Raw genomic sequence first — 23,117 nt, forward strand, 5'->3', positions numbered from 1 at the left:
AATACCAGTACGACAAGAGGATACTGTTAGGGTTGTCAGGTGTCCAGTATTCACCCCGATAGTCCAGTATTTGCAGGCTCCATCCAGTTAAAAAAAACGGGAAATACTGGACATGTGAAATGTCCGGTATTTCCTGTTTTCCTCGGACTGAAGCCTGGCAGTGACAATTTTCCCCTGCCACGTCTGGTGGGGGTGGGGGAGTGAGGAGCGCGGCAGAGTCGTAGTGAAGGGGAGCAGGAGGAGGCACTTGCCGGGCACCACGCTAGGGGGATGCCGGGTTGGGGAGAGAGCAGAGTGCATGCTGCTCTGGCCCACGTGACCAGCAGAGACCCAGGACTGGCCATGTGATGCCTCCCTCAACACCAGCCGTGGCCAACCCGTGGCTCGCAGCTCCCTCCAAAAGTGTGGCTCATGAAGCCACTCCTGTGTGCCTCCCCCCGAACGTCCCTCCACCAGCTCCCCCCCTCCCCCAGCTTCCCTGTGCTAACTGGGTCAGAGCTGTGGGGTTTTAAAAATGGCACCCAAGATGGTGGCCATCTTATAGGGACAGCCTCCTTTTAATTTTGTTTTGCTCGACAATTCTGTTCTGGGGGCTCTTTTTGTTTTTGTTTTTTGGCTTAACAACTTTGGTCTCCCCCTTTCCTCCCCTTGACAGAATTTTTTCCCAGTGTTTTTTTTGGGGGGGGGGGGGAGAGGGGAATTTTGGTATTTTTTGTTAAACCATCTGGCAACCCTAGATACCATTATTTATCCCCTAGCATCTCAATGGACTTAGAAGAGCAGGAAGTTGCTTACGAAAGATATGAAACCCAGCCTGTATGTTATATAAATGGAAAAAGAAATCCTTCTTTTGATTGTGATTTTATTTCCTCTGCTATTCTCTGAAATAATTATTACTTTGGAACAGTTGGAAGAAGGAGGAAATACATCATCATACTATCAGAGTTCATTTTGAGTGCACTAGCACTCATGGATCTAATGGATTAGAAACTTGATTGAAATTTCAAAGTGTTAAACAGTTTTAGGATAAAGGGGGATGAATAGAGCAATAGACCCCTTCTTTTACTGAGTGCCCCTTCGTTCATTGGTCAGACGCAAGATGATTGGCTCTTGCTTTGTACAGTCTGTTAATTATACCTAGCCTGGTGTATATCAGACCTCTTTCCCCATTTTTAGTCACTTGAGGCTGGTTTCCAATGTAGGGATGATAAACCCAGGCTTATTGGTTACTCCAAATGACTATACGCAATATCCCCTTCCCCTTCCCTGTGGGATGCTCAAGCTCATCTCATTTGATGAAGTGGGTTTTGTGAGTGTGAGGGTATGTCTACACTACCCCGCTAGTTCGAACTAGCGGGGTACTGTATGCATACCGCACTTGCTAATGAAGCCCGGGATTTGAATTTCCCGGGCTTCATTAGCATAAGCGGGGAGCCGCCATTTTTAAATCCCCGCTGCTTCGAACCCCGTGCAGCGCGGCTACACGGGGCTCGAACTAGGTAGTTCAGACTAGGGTGCCTATTCCGAACTACCGGTACACCTCGTTTCACGAGGAGTAACGGTAGTTCGGAATAGGAAGTTAGTCCGAACTACCTAGTTCGAGCCCCGTGTAGCCGCGCTGCACGGGGTTCGAAGCAGCGGGGATTTAAAAATGGTGGCTCCCCGCTTATGCTAATGAAGCCCGGGAAATTCAAATCCCGGGCTTCATTAGCAAGTGCGGTATGCATACATTACCCCGCTAGTTCGAACTAGCGGGGTAGTGTAGACATACCCTTAGTTATTTATTAAAATTATTTGCAAAAAAGCTTTTTTCCTTTTTTCCAATATCATTTCATCATCCATTATGTAGGAACGGTGTAAACCTTGACTGGCTGGAAAACTTATCTTGTTTCACTGAAGCATCTTAAATATCTTTTGGATTCTTTGCTGTAACCCTCTTTTTTAACTATTTGTAGCAGTCTCCTAATTAGTGATTCTCAAACATTTCATCATCTCCTCTCAAATTTCCAAACCTGTTCTTACACCTTCTAGTGAGTGATTAAATGAAAAAGTAATAACTGAACAATGTTTAAGGTGACCAGATGAAAATAATCTCACTTTGTGCTGTGTATACAGTATATGGTTGGCTACTTCCACTCCTTTTGTATCTGTGCAGTTTATTTTCTCATGATCTAAAACTTAGGACCTGTGGTATGAATAATTATTATCAGCTATTCCTGCAGGTCAGATCTCCCCAGCTCATTTTGTAGTTTCTTTTCTTGTATGTTGGTGGAATATTTTTTTTGGTTTAATTTGGCTACCCTACTTCTCTTTTAGACTCATCAGCACATTTCATCATCGTGGCTTATAACAACATCAAAGAAATAGCCAACAAACAGACTTGTTAGTAACTAGCTTTGTTTTCTGTGAAACAATGTAAACAGGCATAGATGTACAAAAGGAACTGTAGGAGGAGTCTGTTTTGTGTGCATTGATTCTTTGGCGAAGAATTGATTCAGACACTTCGCCAAAGAATCAATGCACACAAAACAGACATAAGACTCTCACAGAGAGAAAGCTGTTGCTTGCCACTTCAGCCAGACTGGTCATACCCTCAATGACCTTAAAACATGCATATTGCTTCAAAGAGACTTTACCTCCAGACTTCAACGAGAAGCTTCAGAACTGTCATTCATGCTTAAATTTTACACTTTATGTATGGGTTTAAAAAAAGACTCTAATTATCTCACCCATTACAAAGATAGCTTCCCCAGTTATCACCCCTAATGTCATTACCTCACAGACACTAACCTTTCCCCTCACCCCCACTCTGTTCTAAAATTTGATTTGTCAATTTCACATGCGTTCATTTTTTTGATTGTATCACTTTGGTATATATGGTTGTGCCGATTTTCTTCCACATGTTGATCTGAGGAAATGAGTCTCGCCCACGAAAGCTCATCACCTAATAAACCATCTTGTTAGTCTTTAAAGTGCGATATAGTTCTATCTTTTGTTTCAGCTAGACCAGACTAACACGGCTGCATCTCTATCACTCTTCAGATCATTGGCATACACGAGACCCATTGTTCTAAATAACTTACACAGATAAACTAACTGTTGTTTCCAGTGGGAATTTTTGGCAGTTTCCTCTGTGTGGTTTACAATTAGTGCTGCTGCAGACATACTAGCAATAGGAAAAGTCCTAATTTTTATCAGTTTGCCATATACCATCTTTCCATAGTGTCCACAGTGAGGGTGGTGGGGGTGGACAACCAGAGGTTCTTACAAGCGCCTGATTATTATGTACGTTAGGCTGTTTACATTGCCAGAGTATAAATGAAACTCAGATCCTGTATAAACAATGAAGAAATCATATGCTTCCAAGATGCTGTGTACTGACTGGGCGGGTGTTCCAGTTAAATGGAATTTGTCTGTATGAAGAAGTTATTAAATGAAATGTATCCTCCATTTCTAAGTACTCTATTACAGTTTTTCAACTGTGACTAAAAGTGCTGAAGCCAGTTTTCCCTATCACTGCCAATTTTATTTTTACACTTCTGAACAGAGGAATTATTAATCTCAGTGTAGAAAGGGCTAATACTCTTAAGAGTTTTCTGACTACTCTTCTTGCTCTACCTGACAAATAGCCATACACATGGTTAGTGAAAGGCTTTGATAATGCTGACAGTTTTCAGAAAGTTGGCCGAGGTGCGTGGAAATGCTAAGGTAGATGGGGCAGGGGCGACTAATAGGAGAAAGGGGGGAGGCACCAACTAAAGAGGAGGCAGGGCATCTTTATTACCCATGTGGCATGCATTTCAAGGACAGCTACATTATTCAGTTGTCTGTCCCATTGGTGACTGGAGGTAATTTTTTAAGTCTTTTGAAGCTGGAGAGTGATTTCAGGATGGCATGGGCACTGTATGAAGGATTCTTATGCAAATAACTCCACGAGCTCTTTTCTTGATGTGTAAGCTTGTATGTATTGTTGGGATTATATTTTGCCATGTACATTACTTTGCATTTAACATTGAATTTCATCTTCCATTTTGTTGCCAGGTCCCCCAAGTTTTGTGAGATCCCTTTGTAACTCTTTGCAGTCTGTTTTGGACTTAACTATCTTGATTAATTTTATAACCTCTGCAGACTTTGCCACCTCACTGTTGACTCCTTTTTGCAGATCATTTACAAATATTTGGAACTCATCCTAGACCAGTACCTGGGCACCCTACTATTCAATTCTCTGCATTCTGAAAATGGGCCATTTATTCCTATCCTTTTGTTTTCCTTATCTTTTGCCTGAGAATGCTTTCAGGATCTTCTAACACTCCTCCTCTATGTATAAACAAATTCCCTGCCCCAGGGGTGGGAGTTGTTACCAGCACAGATACTCACCACATTCCCCACTCACGCCTCTGACTCCTGGGTGTTGCTGGGTCCTTTCTCCCCTCTCCAAGACTAATAGGGGTATGTGACCTTTGGGGGGGGCCCTCTCATGCATCTCCCACTTTTACCAGTGTTAGGTCATGGAATTTGTATTTCCCACTATCATGCAATGTGCAGGATTCTGGGTCAAGCTCAGTGGTGCAAGTGGGCTGTATGGTCCAGTATGCCGTACTGGCAAGTTATTTGTATGTAGTACAGTGTACCAGCAAGACACTCTGCTGGCCGTCTCCACTGGCTGCCATGTCTTTGTGTACAAGGCTGAAGCCTGGGGGTGAAGCTGGGAGCCGCTGACATTCAGCTCCTTTCCCCTCTGCCCTTCCCAGCAGGGAAAGGAGCCGAAATCCCAGCCTGTCCCCATCTCCCCAAAGCCCTGTACACAGACAAGGCAACTCTGTAGAAAGGGAGAGGAAGGTGCTGGGAGTTTTGCTCCTTTCCCTGTTGGGAAGAACCATGGGATAAGGAGCAGAACTGTCCCCAGTCTCTTCTCCCCCCAAGTAATGTGGGATAGGGAAGAGAGGGGTAGACCATGAGGGCACTGGGCTGGGGGCAGGGTGAAGTCATGCGTGAGGTCATGTGGCCCCACCCTCCCCCCCTCCCCCCGGCTAGTGTACCATCCCCTTCCTGTGCCAGTAAGAACTTCTCTTTGCTTACACCACTGGTCAAGCTAGACCATAAAAATCAAAATAAAAACCAAACAACCACATTCTCTTATCTCATCATGTTACAAGAGGGTTTGGTATATGTACTGTATGTGTCACAGGTCTTGGGAATAAAATTAAAGTCTTGTTAACCTGTGTTTACAAAGCATCTTCTGTGTAATTCATTTCCTCTATTGACAAAATGCCAAGTCAAACACACTGGCAACTAACTGTCTGCTGAATCAGTAGAGGTGTATCCATATAGCTCGTTCCTACAACAGCTTTGCTTCAAGCAGCTTTTAACAATATAGATTTTCAAGCTCCTTTCCGGTTTCCAGCCTGGCTGTGTCTGTGGGTGTTAGAATTCCAGAAGATGACTTGGATTTCTGAATACTGAACTTTGTTTCCTTAAGTAGTTTAATATAATCAGCATCTATTCAGTCCTTACATGGATGAGCAGGGTGGGAGGGCACAAAGAGGACTCTTTACACAGATTTTACAAGCATCAGGTATGATTCCAGTCCCTGAGGTCAAAAGTGCCTAGGAATTGCTCCCTTGCTAAGTACTCTGGGTATGCAGAGAAGGAAGGTGAGACAAAAACTGGCTTTGCTTGCCCTCCTTCAATGCACTAGTCCTCAAAGCAGCACCTGTGTACCGAGCCAAGAAGGACAGCGGGTCGTTTTAGATGGCTGCATTCTGCATGATGGGGGCGCTTTAATTAATCCTCACACCAGTCTTATGAAACAGGTAAATAGCCCTCCCGCCCCAACAGAGAAGTCAAACTGCACCTAAGGCAAAGAGGTGAAATGACCACATGACAAAACTATAGAAAACTGCAGTCCACACACAAGCATCAACAAGTTACAAGCTCCTGTTACGTAGGTTTCAAACAGGCAAACACAATGTGTATTACAAGAGTAAGATTAACAGTTGTCAGTAATTTAATTTGCATATTAAATTTACTACTTTATGCCATTGTTTTATAGCCCTGTCTCAAGAGCAAAGCTTAATATTTTAACTGAAATCCCCATAAGGTTTTCTCACATTGAAGTTGCTTGTTAAAAAGTAATTAGTGATCTGGATACATTCTGCCTACGAGCTGGACAGCTAATGGCAGTTCTGGCAACAGAGTCAGTAAGGTCAGACTCTAAAGTGCTTTTAGGAACTGTTATTTGTCATTAATTGCAGGATATGCTGTTTTGAAAGTGTGCTGCTTGCAAATAATACTGTGGGATTAGACAAAATTGTAGATATTTCGCTGATGATATTAACATATGTACACACCAGCAATACATCTGTATGCTAATTCATATTCAACTTATTTCCAGCCTTCTACAATACACTCTAACCTGTCAATAGGTTTGATTCTGCCGAGGAAGCAGTATATGGATTCAACTGATTAATTATTGCAGTGGGCTCATTATCCTCCCTAGACATCAGAGAGGTGATGGTCGCTTTGTACAGAGAGCGGGGGCTAAAGTGTGGGTTGGACAGTTCTTTATTAACTTCTTTGGCAATGAACCCAAACCCAAGGAAGAGGGTAGAGTTTTGACTTAAGTTTATGGACATAAAAGTTTTGGAAAAGCATCTTCTTATGGGTGTTGATCTTGCAGACTCATAGTCTACCTGAGTAGTCCCCATGGTTTAAGTTCAATGAAGTCAAACAGTTAATTGTTCTCACCTTTTTAAAGATCAAACATTTAGGATGAAACATTTTTGGATACACAGTGGTATCATTTTATTATTTTGCATTTCAGTCTAGCTGGAGAAGTCAATTAGTAAATTAGCACTTATTGCTTCATTTCCAATGGGAAAAATATCAACTTTATTTTAATAAGTGGGTTGTGCCCATAAAATGATACTATCTATATATTTTTTTGTTAATCTCCAGTGTGCTACAGGACCATTTGTTGTTTAAGTTTTTTAGTTACAGACTAACACAGCTACCCCTCTGAGACTTTATTTTAATGTGTGCCTTAGTTCTATTGGCTGGACTGTTACCTGGACTAACTGTAAACAACTATGCAGGGAAGTAAGACACTGGTAACCCCTTCATGGCTCTGTGGCTGTGTCTACATTGGCACCCTTTTCCGGAAAAGGGATGCTAATGAGACAAGTCGGAATTGCAAATGCCGCAGGGGATTTAAATATACCCCGCGGCATTTGCATGAACATGGCTGCCGCTTTTTTCCGGCTCGGGGCTTTGCTGGAGAAAAGCGCCAGTCTAGACAGGATCTTTCGGAGAATAAAGCCTTAAAATTAGGAATAAGGGATCTTCCAGAAAAGGCTTTATTTTCCGAAAGATCCCGTCTAGACTGGCGCTTTTCTCCGGCAAAGCCGCGAGCCGGAAAAAAGCGGCAGCCATGTTCATGCAAATGCCGCGGGGGATATTTAAATCCCCTGCGGCATTTGCAATTCCGACTTGTCTCATTAGCATCCCTTTTCCGGAAAAGGGTGCCAATGTAGACGCAGCCTGTAAGTATTCCCCTCAGTACAGATCCAGACATAGGAGGAAACATGGGCATGCAATTACTACCTCCTATTCCCACTTCCAGCAGATGGTGAGGAGAAAGTGGGGCAGGGAGAGAGTGGAGACTTGGCTGTACTCCTCCAGTGTTGCAGCAACCAAAGCTAAGGGGGAAGTAGATTAAAGCTGGCAAATGAATGCCAATGAGTCCCCTATCCAAGATGACCCATCCCTGGAACTGGCTGGAACTGTGACCCCCTGATGAAATATAATTATTTCCAGTGTGCTCATGGAGCAGCACAGCTGTAAGGCATCCCTAAGGGCTGCCTAAAGGCTCAATCTAGCCCTCAGTAGTAGTGATGACAATGTCCATTACACAGTAAATAAAAGGAATTTAAACACCCTTTGAGGTAAATTTTTCAAAAGGTGCATTGGAAGGGTAAAACTGGCAATTGACATCTAAGTGGCACATGTGATCACTTTACCTTTCTCAAGAGGTTGATACAAGAGCAAATGAACTCTTAGCCCCTCAAGTAGCTTCTGTAGCGTGTCTTCGGGTGGGTAATGTGGACTGGTGATTGCGTTTTGAGTTCAGCAAGTAATTTTCAGCATAATTAAATGCCTAATGGTGTCTCTGTACTTCAGTGCAGTACAGTATTTGCATATGTAAGTCACCATGATAATTGCATTTAAAAGATATTTGAGCCAAATCCTGTGCCCATTGAAGCCAGTGAGAGGATTGACATTCATTTGAAAGGTGCTGGAGGAGGACCGTTCTTTGTCATGTTCTGTTTCCTACAGATCATATTAGGAAAGAACACTAGGGTGTGTTTTGAAATAATTTTAAAGTGGCTTCCTGATTTGTTTACTTGATTTTGAATTAATATTTACAAAGTTTGCTAATATTGGGGGCTAAATTATAAAATATTTCACTGTATCCACTAAAAGAAAGCACTTATTCAGATGAATAACTTGCTCTTATTTTGAGAGAGAGCTCAGTAGTCAAAACTATATCTCACAGCCCAAATGGAAAAATAAAAAGTATAAGCAGCCACATTTGTCTCTCTAAACCCCAGCAATCTCTTTTGTGCACAAGGAAAGTGGGAGGGGATGGGGGGGAGGGAGGGAATAAAGGTGTTAACGCTGCTATATGGCAAGAAGGATTTTAATATTTCATCTTAGATATTTTCTCTGTGTAGAGCCGGATCTCACTAACCTGACTGATAGAACTAATCCTCATTCACATGCATAGCTCTGCAGATGGGACTACTTATGAGTAAGGTATGCTCTTTTGAGTAAGGCTTTGTAGTATCCAAGTCTACAGAATTTGAGCACATTGACAGGTGTTATTGCAGATATTTTGAATATAGAGTGCCGTTTAGTAAGACAATATTTTACTTTATCAAAATACATAATCCAGAGTGCCAGCCATAAACACTCTGACTGGAAACCTTACTCGGTATTACTTTATCCAAACTTTTTTACTTGAAATTTAGTGCAATTAAGAAAAGTCTTTTATTTTATACATTAAAATGTTTACAAACCTGCAGAGAGACAAGGTCGGTGAGGTCATATCCTTTTACAAATCTTGATGATTATCTTTTAATTCACAACAGCTAAGATTTTGTCCCCATAATGTTTGAGGCAGAATGGGGGGTACCATAGTGTTACAGTGCCATTAAAATTATAGTAAAGGCTAAACTTAACTGTTTCTATAGCAAGACTGCACACCCTGGCTAGCAAAAGCTTTGGCTTGTTTGGAGGGCCATGCTTTTAACTAGTTTACTCGACCATCAAGTCTAGGTCATCTGATTTACAGTTGCCATATACAAAATCTAACTTGTAAGTAATGGTATCCCTGTTCATGTTTTTTTGTTTTACTGTTTGTATTACTGCCACAGATTTAAGTAAAGCATGCCAAACAGGTGCAACATAACAATAAAAAGAGTCAATTATAGTAGACTTCTACCAATGTGCAGTATTAGGACATTTTATATGCTATGCTGTAAGGAAATACTAATTGTAAATGATACTTGTCAAGGCTGTCAATATTGGTAGCATGGTGTTGTATTTAAAATTTGTTTTTGGTGCTAGAAGGGAATTATCAAATTTTCTCAGTTTCTATAGCAACACGATAAATGTTGCTATAGAATTCTCTTTGGTTGCCTTGATCTGTTTGTGGGTCTGCTTGGAGTGATACGACTGTATCCTAAATGTGCTCGTCTTTGACACTTTCTTGGAAAATTAAGGTCATTATTCAACCTTTGGAAGTTTGTTGATTTCAAAACTACCTTGGTGATTACAATGAAGCTTTTTCATCTGGCTCGATTTCATAACAATTTCATTATAAATGTTTACAGAGAAATATTTATATAATAGACAATAAGGTCTTAAAAACAAGCCATTATGTTCAGCTGTTGCCTTCCTTATACAAAAGACATTAAACGAAACAAGCAGCCCCAGAAATATGCCAAAGGAAATAAACAGAAAGGTACATTACAGTGATATTGATGTGAAGCCGAACTCAGTGCTGTCAATTGTTTTAATTAAAACTGTAAATCAGGCTGAGTAAGTTGCTAGTCTTTGGCTGTAGTTTTAAAAAATAAATCTAGGTTTAGTTACTTTGGGGACCCTCATATGGAGAAGTCCCAGGCCTTTGTGAAGTTGGTTTCTAATCATCAGCAGGGGCAGGGCCAACAGCAGTACTAAGGTGCAGTGCACTGAAAGATGGACAATTAGAGACAGATTGTAGGAACGATCAGCTGGCTTGCACTGCTGTCTGTTTATATACATGTAACCCCCTTTTTTCCTCCCTGGGTTACTCGGGAGCAGGTCATACTCACAAGTGTGCCTGGGCTCCTGATGGTTTTAACATAAAAAGAGATCCTGAGTACCCCAGGGGTGATGTTGTTTAGTTGGGGAAACCCTATCCACCCCCCTTGCTGCTGTCCCTTGCTCATAAAGAACTTATAATGGTGGTGCCTCCACCTGGCTGGCCCTGTACACACTTAGTGGTGTGCCTTGGGAGCCTCCAGGAATAAAATTATTCCAGAAATAATCTGGATCATCTTGCTCCAGAACAACAATTACAAATCATAAATGGTATACATCTGATAGATGACAGTAGAAAGAACAACCTTTACTTAACTTAAAGAAACAGAGTTTAACAGATTCACAGTGCATAACACTAACAAAGTACAGGCAGTCCCCGACTTACGCGGATCTGACTTACGTCGGATCCGCACTTACGAACGGGGCTCTCGCCCCGGAGGTCGAGGTAGCGGATTGCTACCTGCGAGCTCCGGGGCGAGAAAGCCCCGTTCGTAAGCTGCTCCGGTGCCCCTGGTCTGCTGGAGAACGTCTCCAGCAGACCAGGGGCACCGGGCGGGTTCCTGCGCTTCTGAGGCTTTGCCAGAGCAAAGCTTCAGGAACGCGGGAACCGCCGCTGCTGCCGCTTGAGACCGGGTGCCTGTGGTCTGCTGGGGACCGTCCCCAGCAGACCACAGGCTCCGGGACTCAAGCGGCAGCAGCGGGCGGGTTCCCGCGCTTCTGAGACTTTGCCAGAGCAAAGCCTCAGAAGCGCGGGATCCGCCGCTGCTGCCGCTTGAGACCGGGTGCCTGTGGTCTGCTGGGGACGGTCCCCAGCAGACCACAGGCACCAGGACTGAAGCCGCAGCCGCGGGGGGGGGGGTCCCGAGCCTCTGAGACTTTGCCAGAGCAAAGCCTCAGAGGCGCGGCACCCCGCTGCCGCTCTGCTCCCCGTGTCCCTGGTCTGCTGGGGGGGGGGCCGCGGATAGTGTGCACGGATAGGTTTTGTCTGAAGTCATAAGAGTGTGAAGTATAGAGGCGCACTAAGGCATTGCCCTCTAGAAACATAGCTGTGCTCACAACAGCATGTCTGGTGAAGGCACTCTATACAGGCAGTCCCCGACTTACGCGGATCCGACTTACGTCGGATCCGCACTTACGAACGGGGCTCTCGCCCCGGAGGTCGAGGTAGCGGATTGCTACCTGCGAGCTCCGGGGCGAGAAAGCCCCGTTCGTAAGCTGCTCCGGTGCCCCTGGTCTGCTGGAGACCGTCTCCAGCAGACCAGGGGCACCGGGCGGGTTCCCGCGCTTCTGAGGCTTTGCTCTGGCAAAGCCTCAGAAGCGCGGGAACCCGCCCGCTGCTGCCGCTTGAGTCCGGGTGCCTGTGGTCTGCTGGGGACGGTCCCCAGCAGACCACAGGCACCAGGACTGAAGCCGCAGCCGCGGGGGGGGGGGGGTCCCGCGCCTCTGAGACTTTGCCAGAGCAAAGCCTCAGAGGCGCGGCACCCCGCTGCCGCTGCTGCTCTGCTCCCCGTGTCCCTGGTCTGCTGGGGGGGGGGCCGCGGATAGTGTGCCGCCCCCCCCCCCAGCAGACCAGGCTTTTGTTTTGGACCCTGGAGCAGAGCAGCTGGGGCGCTGCGGATTGGTCCTGCAGCACCCGCTCTGGGCACTACTGGACCAACCCTGCAGCACCCCAGCTGCTCTGCCCCAGGCGTCCTGATTCAGCCACTGCTGGTCAGTTTCAGCAGTGGCTGAATCAGGACGCCTGGGGCAGAGCAGCTGGGGTGCTGCTGGGTTGGTCCAGTAGCGCCGAGGAGCGGTGCTACTGGAGCAACCCAGCAGCACCCCAGCTGCTCTGCCCCAGGCGTCCCCAAGTCAGCCGCTGCTGAAACTGACCAGCGCTGACTACAGGAAGCCTGAGGCAGAGTTGCTCTGCCCCAGGCTTCCTGGAATCAGCGCTGATCAGTTTCAGCAGCAGCTGACTTGGGGAAGCTTGGGTTCTTAAGTTGAATCTGTATGTAAGTCAGAACTGGCGGTCAGTTTCAGCAGCGGCTGAATCTGGACGCCAGTTCCGACTTACATACAGATTCAACTTAAGAACAAACCTACAGTCCCTATCCTGTACGTAACCCGGGGACTGCCTGTACACAGAAATAATAGGAACGTATCTAGCTAGCATTTGTACTGTGACTGTTTATCACATCCCAGAGTACGCACTCCTCAGGGCTCACAGTACCATACACTTGCTTGTGTGGGTGCGCTTGAAGATTTTGCAGCTGGAGTGGATGATTCTAGCCTCCTTCTGTGTGCTGGGTGCAGAGTAGTACTTCTAGCCACAGGTACAGCCAAAGGGCAATTGGAAGCAGACTGCTAGATTCCAGTGCCAAAGGCTCTGAATCCAAGTCTGTAGCTGCAACCTAACAGCTCCTGGACTGGCTAAAATTCCTCCACAGCAGTCTGGCTCCTTTTTTCCAAAAACAAAGGGAAGAGTCCACAGACTGCTGAGAGTCTCTTTCCACACACATGGAGAGACCCAGACCCCAAACAAAGAGAAAACTTCCTTCCTGGTTTCCTCAAGGGCTCATGGGAATTGTAGTCTCTGGGACTAGATTGTAGAATCTTCCCAGAGAATAAGCAGAGGCACCTTTAGTAAGGGGACTACATACATTTAAATATATATCTAAATTCTTTCTGAAACCAGGAACTAGAGTAATAAATAGTGGAAGGAAATAGTATTTTATTATTAATAATCAGTTAACTTTTGCCTGATTTCCCACTTGTTTGCCCTGCCAGTGAGTGGAGGGTGGGAAACTGCCCAAAACATGCTGCAAGAGCAGTCAGAAAACCACGAGAGGATAGTATTATGAATTCTATAAAAAGATAAGAAGGAGATGGGTATCTGCCCAAAGGCTGAGGATGATGGGATATAGATCATGAGATAGGACAAGGAAGAGAATCTGGAAGAGAATCTGAAAAGAGCAATTGCAATAGATTGGAGAGGGTAGAAGTCAGAAAAAAGTGGATCTACGATAAAGTTATTAGATTTGGAAACTGACTCCCTAACATATTCCTGCAAAATTTGCCTATGTACTATGACAGGGTCAGAACAGAAGGCTATAAAAAGTATTGGAAGGGAGATCTATAAGCCTCAGACTGAGGAGATCTCTGTTCCCAGAGTAACAGGGAGGGGCTGGTTTAGAACCAGCAGAAGCAATCAGGGACAGTGGAACACCTGGGGCTAATTGACCAGGCCCGCAAAATCAGGCCAGTCTAGGCTAATTAGGACACCTAGGGCGTAATTAAGAAAACCAGTTCAGAATGGCTATAAAAAAAGCTTTGCCTACAGTTGTGGTGTGTGTGTAGCTGGGAGGATGGAAGAAAGCGCCGCTGGGAATAGGAGGAAAGGAGACAACAACTAAACACTAGAGCTACGGCTATGCTGTGAGATCTTCCAGCAAAAAATATGCTAATGAGGGACTCATTTGCATGAGTCATGATCTCATTAGTATATTTTCTGCCATTTCTTTTTGCGCAAGGGGTTTTTGTGCAAAAAGAAGCAGCGTGGACTTTTTTTTGTGTGCAAAAACCACGTTTTGCCCAAGATCTTTATGCCTCTCCCGGGCATATGGCAGATGGATCTTGCGCAAAACAAGGTTTTTGCACAAAACACCCTGGTCCACACTGCATCTTTTTGCGCAAAAACCCCTTGCACAAAAAGAAACAGAAAAAATATGCTAATGAGATTGCGACTCATGCAAATGAGTCCCTCATTAGCATATTTTTTGCCGAAGATCTCTCAGTGTAGACAAAGCCTAGGAGGATGAACTGGAGAGAAGGAAGGTTCTGGGGAAGGTATGGGGAAATAGCCCTAAGGGTCTTGGAACTGAGGATTGCAGGTGTTGGGGATTCACACAGGCAGCTACTATTACAGGGCCCTGGGCTGGAATCAGAAGTAGAGGTTGGGCCCGGGTGCCGCCCTCCCTCCCCCCCAACAACCACCTCCCTGTTTCCACTCTGGGAAAAGGATTGTGGAGTTTATTCTCCGTTTTATCATATGCTGGCCAATGATGAAAAGAGCTCAACAAACAACGAACTAAAACCCTAGGTGTGGTGCCTAAAACTGTGGACCGCTGTGAGCCTTTGAGGCAAGCAAAATCTGCCAGGAAGTGCAGGACCCACTGAGTTTTCATAAGAGCTTTGTCATAGTATCTATTACATGCATAGAACCAGTAACTGCCAACATTGATTTCCCTTTTATGGTTGCCAGTTGAGAAACTTTGGTTCAAAATGTGGTCATGAAAGTCTTGATACAGGAACATACTTAAGATCATGCTTAAATTAGTCCCTAGTCAGGATACCAATTAAGTAAAATTTTAAGGCCCATAGACAGGCCATGGATCCTTTCTTGAATTGGGGCCAAAGGTTTGCTTTGACTTAGAGAAATTTGTGGGATAAGCTCTACACATATCTGGTAGAACAAGTCAGTCTATGTCCTATTGGCAGTAGGGATGTGAATGTATAACTGGTTACCTAGTAAGTATCACCTATACCAGGTGATGCTCACTGGGGACTGGTTAACCATTACCCGGGAGCAGCTCCTTGCCTGTGGCCTGCCATGGGCAGAGGGCTGCTCTAGCCCCATGGGGGTTGAGAGTCGGCTGCCCCACGTTTGGGGGCATTGGGGAGTGGGAGCAGAAGCTGGTAGCCCCATGGCCTGGGGGTTATTCCACCTAGGCTGGAGCAGTCCCTGCTGGGATCCCTAAGGTTTAACTGGCTAGCTGAGATTAACCTGGATTTTTACATTCCTAATTGGCAGTTACTGTGCATTTGTCTGTGCATCTGAGATTAGAATAGGCCCTTGCATGTTTCTGTGAACTGAACAATAGACGGTTATGTGATAAAATGACTTTAATATATCATGTAGCAGCCTGCCTTCTCATGGTTGAAATGAATTACACTAAATCAATAGGATATTCAAATGTCTCTTTTTATTGCTTTAAGCCCTGGACTCTTATGGTTGTTACTATATGGAAGAGCAGCATGACTCAAACATATTTTTATGGTAGTATTAATTTAAAATTAGAATTCAGAAAATATTTGAACCTGATTTGTTGACCAGTGTTTAAGCTCCATGATAAATATGGAAAATTCTCTCCATCTCTCATTGAAAAAGTTCTATGAACAATTAATCTCCGACTAGAGCTGTGTATCAGTAAAGAGCTCAAATACAGTGAGCTTGGTCCTTCATGGAGGTCCACTGGGTTTATTTTGGGGAGACTCACTGGACTTAAATTGCCATAGAATTGTCGTAACTCTATGGATAATCGACTTCAGTGCTTTTTGGTTATTTCACTTAGAAGCCTGTGATAAATATTGGACAATATCAGTTGCTGTTAGAGTTGGCTCTCTCAGTACGTTTGCCTACAAGGGAAGGCTGGAGACAGCCTGACTGGCTAATAACTTGGATGATTGTTCATCCTTTGCTTTCTCTAAAAAAAAACAAACAGACCAGGAGACCAAAGCATAATTAAGGGTTGTTGGTAGCATGTATTCTCTTCCGGAGATATACATTAATCCAAGTAAATAAAGATAAGAGAAATTCTTACTTGGCTTTCATCATACATGAAGGGTATAGGGTCCATCTTGTTGGAGCCCCCTGTGCATGCAAACCCTTTGATGAAACTGGATGAAAATCAGGAAAAGTGAGCATTTGCTACTTTCTGCCATGATACTGTGCACCTGGAACCAGAGAAAGGATCACAAATCTCCGCCATTGTATCTGAAAAGATGATTAAAGTCTCTTTGAATGAGGAACCATTGAGATATTAAAGCCTTCACAAGGTGGCCTGTATTTCTTTGGCAAAACAACCCAGACAAGATTATTTGGGACTTTACAGAGGTGGTATTCCAGAGGAAAAGCAAGACATCTCAGTCTCGCTCAGAGCCATTGCATAAGAATGAGAAAAGCTTAATATAATATTGTTTGATAGATATGATATTTTCCTCCAATATTTTGGGAGATCTTAGTAGTTTATGTATCACTATGGGCTGGGGATTGTATGTAATTCCAACAGGTAGTGGTACCGCAGCCCTTCAGGAACTAAGAACAGGGAGGGGTGACTGGCAGATTCATTCAGGCTATCGCAACTCCCGAGAAACATCACCTACTGGAGAAGCATGTACTGGTTCATCCTGGATTCACTGGAACATGGAGAGCAAATACAGGTGCAGTTGCCATGAACTGTTACTTCTCCTTCTAACCTGCTGTGTGTTGGCACCTGAACACTTCATTGTGAGTGGGCTGCTCTAAAGGCAAACTATTTGAATGTGGGGGATCATCTAGATAGAAAACTATTCAGTGGTTCGTCATGTTATGTCCTTTTTTTCTTTTAGTCCTAGCAACAACTTTATATGTTCCCTAAAATTACAGCAAATTGAGTTTAAGAAACCAAACTCAACGTCCTGTGTACAAAAACAAAAGTGCGCATTCTAGAAATAAGAAATGTAATCAGGAGTTGATTAAAAGCTTTCTTGTTGCTGTTTGCATCCATCCAATTAGTAATGTAGATGTAATCTAATAAACACCTATAGCATTTTTTAAAGTTAAAGAACAGCCTTGAATTAGTATAATTTGAGTGACCTCTGGTATGTAAAGAGTAATTGCATCTCCTGCTAATTTAATGTATTTGATTTTTGAGTTCATAGACTCCTTACAGAAAACTGGACAACTTCTTCTGTTACACACATTTAACTCCACTGCAGTTATGAGATCAGAGTCTGTCTCAGTGTATTCCCACAGGAGAGTTTTTGTTCACTTTTGTGGAAAATCACTTAAAAATCTAGATGCGTCTTATACATTATCTGTAAGTTACTGAATTAATTCAGAAAGGCAGAAAGTAACATCCATGTTTCAGAATAGTTCGTTCAAATATATTCTATTGAACTCACAGTTCCTGAGACAGATTTTTTTTCACATGTTCCCCTTTCCTAGTCTACTCATTTCAGTTCTGACAACATCTATGCACACATTCTGTACCTTTATATCCATTGGTCCTGGGCTGGTAGATTGCATTTTGTGTCTGGATAGACAGCACCAATAGACACCACGAATTTTTTTGTCACCATCTGGACCTTCATTCCTTTTTCTCAGACTCTTGTTGATAGTGATATAAATAAATTCCTCTAATCAGCACAACCACATTCTGAGTGTGCCTAAGTGGGTGAAGAATCTGGAGGATGATGGCTTTTGGAATTAGATAATCACAGGAAATCTGGTAACAAACATTTTTCCCTCTGGTTATTCTCCCTTTAAAGTGGGATTGACTTGAGCCTCCCAAGAACACCAGCTTCACAATCTTGACAACCTAGTACATAGTCCAAGAATGACCTAATTTTAAAGAGATATTTAGATTTAATATGGTTAAAATAGTATTTGTGAGAAATAAGATTCAGAATTGAGTCAGTGAAGAGGAGATTCTGGCTGTCAGTCCTGACTAAATGGGCAAGATGTGTACCTGCATCTGGTAAAAAAAAAAAAAGTGTGTCCCTTAATGTCCCTGGGATTAGGGTCAGAAGGTAAGACCCTTCTATTCTGTGCATTTACCCCTCCTGAATTAGCCATTTCTTTCAAACTGGTGTTGTTTGTTCTGCTGTTTTTAATAGACATGACAGCACTAAAGACAGTAGCCTTGAGAAGTGAAGACCTGAAGCAAAATGCAGGACAATGTAGCACTTTAAAGACTAACAAGATGGTTTATTAAATGATGAGCTTTCGTGGGCCAGACCCACTTCCTCAGATCAAATAGTGGAAGAAAATAGTCACAACCATATATACCAAAGGATACAATTAAAAAAAAAGTGAACACATATGAAAAGGACAAATCACATTTCAGAACAGGAGGGAGATGCGGGGGGGGGGGAGGGGGAAGGAAGGAAGGTAAGTGTCTGTGAATTGATGATATTAGAGGTGGGGAGAGTGGGATGTCTGTGAGCTAATGGTATTAGAGGTGATAATTGGGGAAGCTATCTTGGTAATGGGTAAGATAGTTTGAGTGTTTGTTCATTCCTTCCCGGAGAGTGTCGAATTTTAACATGAATGACAGTTCAGAGGATTCCCTTTCAAGTGCAGATGTAAAAGGTCTTTGTAGCAGAATGCAGGTGATTAAGGCCTGGTAGAAGTAGTTTATAGGCTGACCTAATGATTAGCTCTGTCTATGTTTTTTGTTTCAGCTAGACTAGACTAACACGGCTACATCTCTATTACTATTCTATGTTTTTTGTTTTTGTTAAACTCTACAGCAGCCTACAGCACAATCCAGGAACACCTGAAAGCATTTTGCTGGCTAAGCTTTCTGGATAACAACGCCAAGAGTTTTCTCTCTAGCTTAATTGGTCTTTACTTTAATTGGGGAAGCAGTTCCAGACAGCCCAGAGCAAAATCTTCCTGTCATCAGACATTATAAAAGAGATTCAGCAGAGCTTTCACTTAATGCATGACTCTCACAAGCTTCATAAAGCTGAATTTCTTAAACATTTTTTGTAGATGGACCCCTTTTCAAATGCAGTGTTAAACGCAGACCCTTAACTGAGAAACTAATTGATAAGAGTAAATGTGTACTTTACATAAACATGTGCTGTTAATAATGCTTTTAAGAAAAAGAGTATGAGAACTTACAGATATCAGTGAGAGGGGCAGCCTTGCTTCTTACTGAAGAGTCTGTTTATGCTTGATGTGATGGTTGATATTTTGAAGACCCTCTGTGAAGTTTCTAACAATCCCTCTTGAGTCTCAAGACCCAGTTTGAAAACCACTATCTTAACAGAATGGGCAAGAGTTTCGCAGATTTCTAATTATTACAAACAGAAATCCATTTTTGCATACTAGGCGGGATTTTCAATAGTGCTCAGTGGGGCCTGTTTGCTCCCATTGAAGTCAGTAGCGCTGATGATTTGTGAAATCAGCGTTGTGCATTTTGATACCCCTCCCTCTTATGTATCTTGGAGAAGAGACCTGTGTGTGAGTGTGAGTGTGAGTGTGTGAGAGAGAGAGAGAGAGCCTTCTTATACTTTGACTAATTTCTAATAAGGCTGCAGGAACAAAATTCTTGGGGTTCATAGGCCCTTGGCTGTGGAACTGCCTACAACACATTTTACTTCAAAATGCCTTTTCCACACGCTTGTCTTGAAAAATAAGCACAGAATGACCCAGCAAAATTTACTGGGAGTAGATAGTCACAAGTATGAAGGGCATAAACCTAGAGAAGGACTGAATAGTGCAAGGATGGGCAATAATTTTTGGCAGGGGGCCACTCCAAGAATTTGGAAAGTGGTTGAGGGCTGCACTCTTCCATGATATTAATGGAGGAGGTGGGGGATCTAGGGGTGTGTCGACACACCCTAGGATGGAGGTTGAGTGCAGAAGGAAGCTTGGGCTAAGGAGGCAGTTGTGACCTGGGGCACTGGACTGGGGTGCAGAGGGTTGGATTGTGACCTAAGGCATGGAATGGGGTACAGGAAAAGGTACAGGGATTTGGATTGTGAGCTAGGGGAGGAGAGGACTGTGATTGGGGAGGGGGTATGGGTACAGGAAAGGGCAGAGGATTTGGGTATGTGGAGTAGGGGGCAGAAGTGGGAAGGCAGAAGGTCGGGGAAGGAAGGTGCTGGGGTGCCAGAGGCAGCCTCTGGCCAGGAGACTTACCAGCCAGCAGCCCATTCCTTAATCAGCCTCCCTGCCTGCTGTGCCCCCGCACAGGCTGCAGCCATGTGCTCTGTGAATAATTATTAGGAGCCCCTTGTGCTTCATGGCTGCCAGTTATTGAAAAAGGCAGTTCCCATTGGCCAGGTGCTGCCCCACAGTCACATTTCTGATCCACATGCAGGTGGGACGAGGCAAGCATGAAACCTGCCTGTAGCTCTCCACAGTGTTGTCAGGCCGGATCTGGTGGCTTGGTGGGCCGGATCTGGCTCATGGGCTGTATTTTGCCCAGGCCTAGAATAGACACATCATGTATCTTCAAAAGGACAATACTAATGTGTATTATGTATAGATGGATTTTTTTGGGTATATCTCATTTTCAGAGACTTATGTTAAGAATTTCTTTAAAGTTTTGTGTAGTGGATGTAAAAATGGCGGGGGCGGGGGGGAGAGAGAGAAGGGAGGGAAGAGTCTTCCAGGCTTCCTTTTTGTATATACAGTATGGGTAGTGTATATTATACACATTACTTGTTATATATACTATGTATACTATAAAGCGTATGAATAAGTGTGTGTGTGTGTGTGTGTGTGTGTGTGTGTGTGTGTGTGTGTCCTATAATGATTATCTCTTTACAGTGTTCTCCAGTGTGCTTTAATGTAGTGCTGTTTGAAAAGGTACTACATTAAAGTGTATTAGGGAAATTTCAGCATGCACCAGCAGAATCTACACAGACCAATTAATGCACAACATATTAGAACACTTCAGAAATAATGTCCCAGTAGTTAGTTGCTGCTTTGTGTAGACTAACTTTTAGATGTAAATAACTATTTCTAGTGTTTATTTTATGAACCTCAATTTATTTTGTGTGTGAGACAGAAGTCCTATAATTCCTAAATACTACACTGACTGATGCATTAGAAATTGAGTGGACTAGTAAATCACACCATATTAGCTTGATTTAACAATACATAGTTGCAGTTATTTTTAGAAGCAGTCTTGATGCTTTTTATTGGGTGGAAAAGTAACTCCGAATCCCAAAGCTTGTTGCCTTTTACAGAAGAGTAACTATTTATTTCTACTCACCCTGTGTGCTTTACTTTTAGACATTTCACTCATTCTGTGTGGAGTGATTTTCTTTAGACTTGTTTGCTTTCAGCATTTTACTATATTTTGTAACAGGGATTTGAGTGATTTGGGTCAAGGGAAATTTGGAAAGAGAAAGGAAGAAAAGGGATTAAAGAAGGAAAGTGATTTTTCTCAGATACTTTCATTTTATGGAAGCAAGAGCTTGGATAGATTTCCCCTGGTCCCTGATATCCAGCTTCTCATCCACTGTAATCCCCAGGTCCTTTTCTTCAGAAGTGCTGCTTAGCCAGGCAGTCTCTAGCCTCTGACAGTTCATGGGATTCTTCTGTCCTAGGTATAGGACTCTGCACATGTCCTTGTCAAATGTCAGATTTCTTTTGGCCCAATCCTCCAATTTGTCTAGGTCACTTTTGACCCTATTCCTACCCTCCAACATATCTACCTCTCCTCCCACTTCAGTGTCAACCATAAGCTTGCAATCCATGCCATCATTCCAACCATTCATAAAGATGTTGAACAAAACTGGCTCCAAGACAATCCCTAGAGCACTTCATTGATGTAGGGTGCCCACTAGACAGCAAGCCACTGATCACTACCTGTTGAGCCCAATGATTTAGCCAACTTTCTGTCCACCTTATAGTCCATTCATCCAAGCTATACTTCTTTAACTTCCTATCAAGAATACTGTGGGACACAATATCAAAAGCTTTGCTAAAGTCAAGGTATGTCCTATTCATTGCTTTCCCCACATCTACACTGCCAGTTCATAAAATAGAAAGCAATTAGATTGGTCAGGCATGACTTGCCCTTGGTGAAACAGTGTTGACTGTTCATGACCACCTTCCTCTCCTCCAAGCGTTTCAGAATGGATTTCTTGTGGACCTGCTCCATGATTTTTCTAGGGAGTGTGGTGAGGCCGACTGGTCTACAGTTCCCTGGGATCTCCTTCTTCCCTTTGTAAAAGATGGGTGTTACATTTGCCTTTTCTCAGTCATCCGGGACTTCCCCTCATTGTTTCAAATATAATGGTCAGTGGCTCTGTCATCACATTATCCAACACTCTCAGCACCCTGGGATGTATCAGATCCAGCTTCATGGACTTTTGCATGTCCAGCTTTTCTAAATAGCCCTTCACCTGTTCTTTCACCGCTAAGGGCTGCCCATCTCCTTCCCATACTGTGCTGCCAAGTGCAGCAGTCTGGGAGCTGACCTTCTCTGTGAAGATGGAGGCAAAAAAAAGTATTGAATACTCCAGCTAGAACGAGGGCAACTGAACCCATGTAAGGTCACCAAAGGAGAGGAAGGATGCAGGAAAAAAAAAAAAGCAGTGGGGAGGCGTAGACAGGACCCTGAGGGGCACTGACAAAGTGGTATAGTCTATTATTTAATCTTTTCTTTGTGACATAGTAATAGAGATGTAGCCATGTTAGTCTGGTCTAGCTGAAACAAAAGACAGGACTATGTAGCACTTTAAAGACTAACAAGATGGTTTATTAGGTGATAAGCTTTCGTGGGTCAGTTTGATCTGAGGAAGTGGGTCTGGCCCACCTAATAAACCATCTTGTTAGTCTTTAAAGTGCTACATAGTCTTGTCTTTTGTTTCTCTTTGTGACAGTTTGTGTTCTTGCCCAGTTAGCATTTTGTTTCCTTTCCCAAAACTTGAATGTACAGCAAGTAACACCTTGAATCATATTTGCATATCCAGCAATGGGAAGATGCCCACTTTGCATGCATAGACATTTGGATAGTTGCATATGTAACAAAGGTGCATTTCTAGCTTCAGTTGGCTGCCAGTGTAAAAGTGAATGAGGAGGGGAAAAAAGACTAGATAGGATTATGTAGCCTTTTTGTGTCCAAAATCATTCATGAAATCTAAAATATTCCATTCAGAATGCTTATAACTTGCCTTCTGATAGTTATTTTCTAACTGCACCTTATTTAGTTTCAGCAGCTGCTTAATGCACGAATCAAACATGTTAGTTTCTTTGTGGGATT

At 43.4% G+C, this 23,117-nt stretch overlaps 1 protein-coding gene across 3 annotated transcripts in view; it reads left to right on the forward strand.

The window, feature by feature from the left end:
• Positions 1-23,117, forward strand: part of MYRIP (myosin VIIA and Rab interacting protein) — a 340,763-nt gene that overhangs the window by 16,569 nt on the left and 301,077 nt on the right. The window lies entirely within an intron of this gene.

Source organism: Pelodiscus sinensis, chromosome 2 (genome assembly GCF_052426305.1).
Source record: "Pelodiscus sinensis isolate ZL-2025 chromosome 2, ASM5242630v1, whole genome shotgun sequence".
Taxonomy (NCBI): domain Eukaryota; kingdom Metazoa; phylum Chordata; order Testudines; family Trionychidae; genus Pelodiscus; species Pelodiscus sinensis.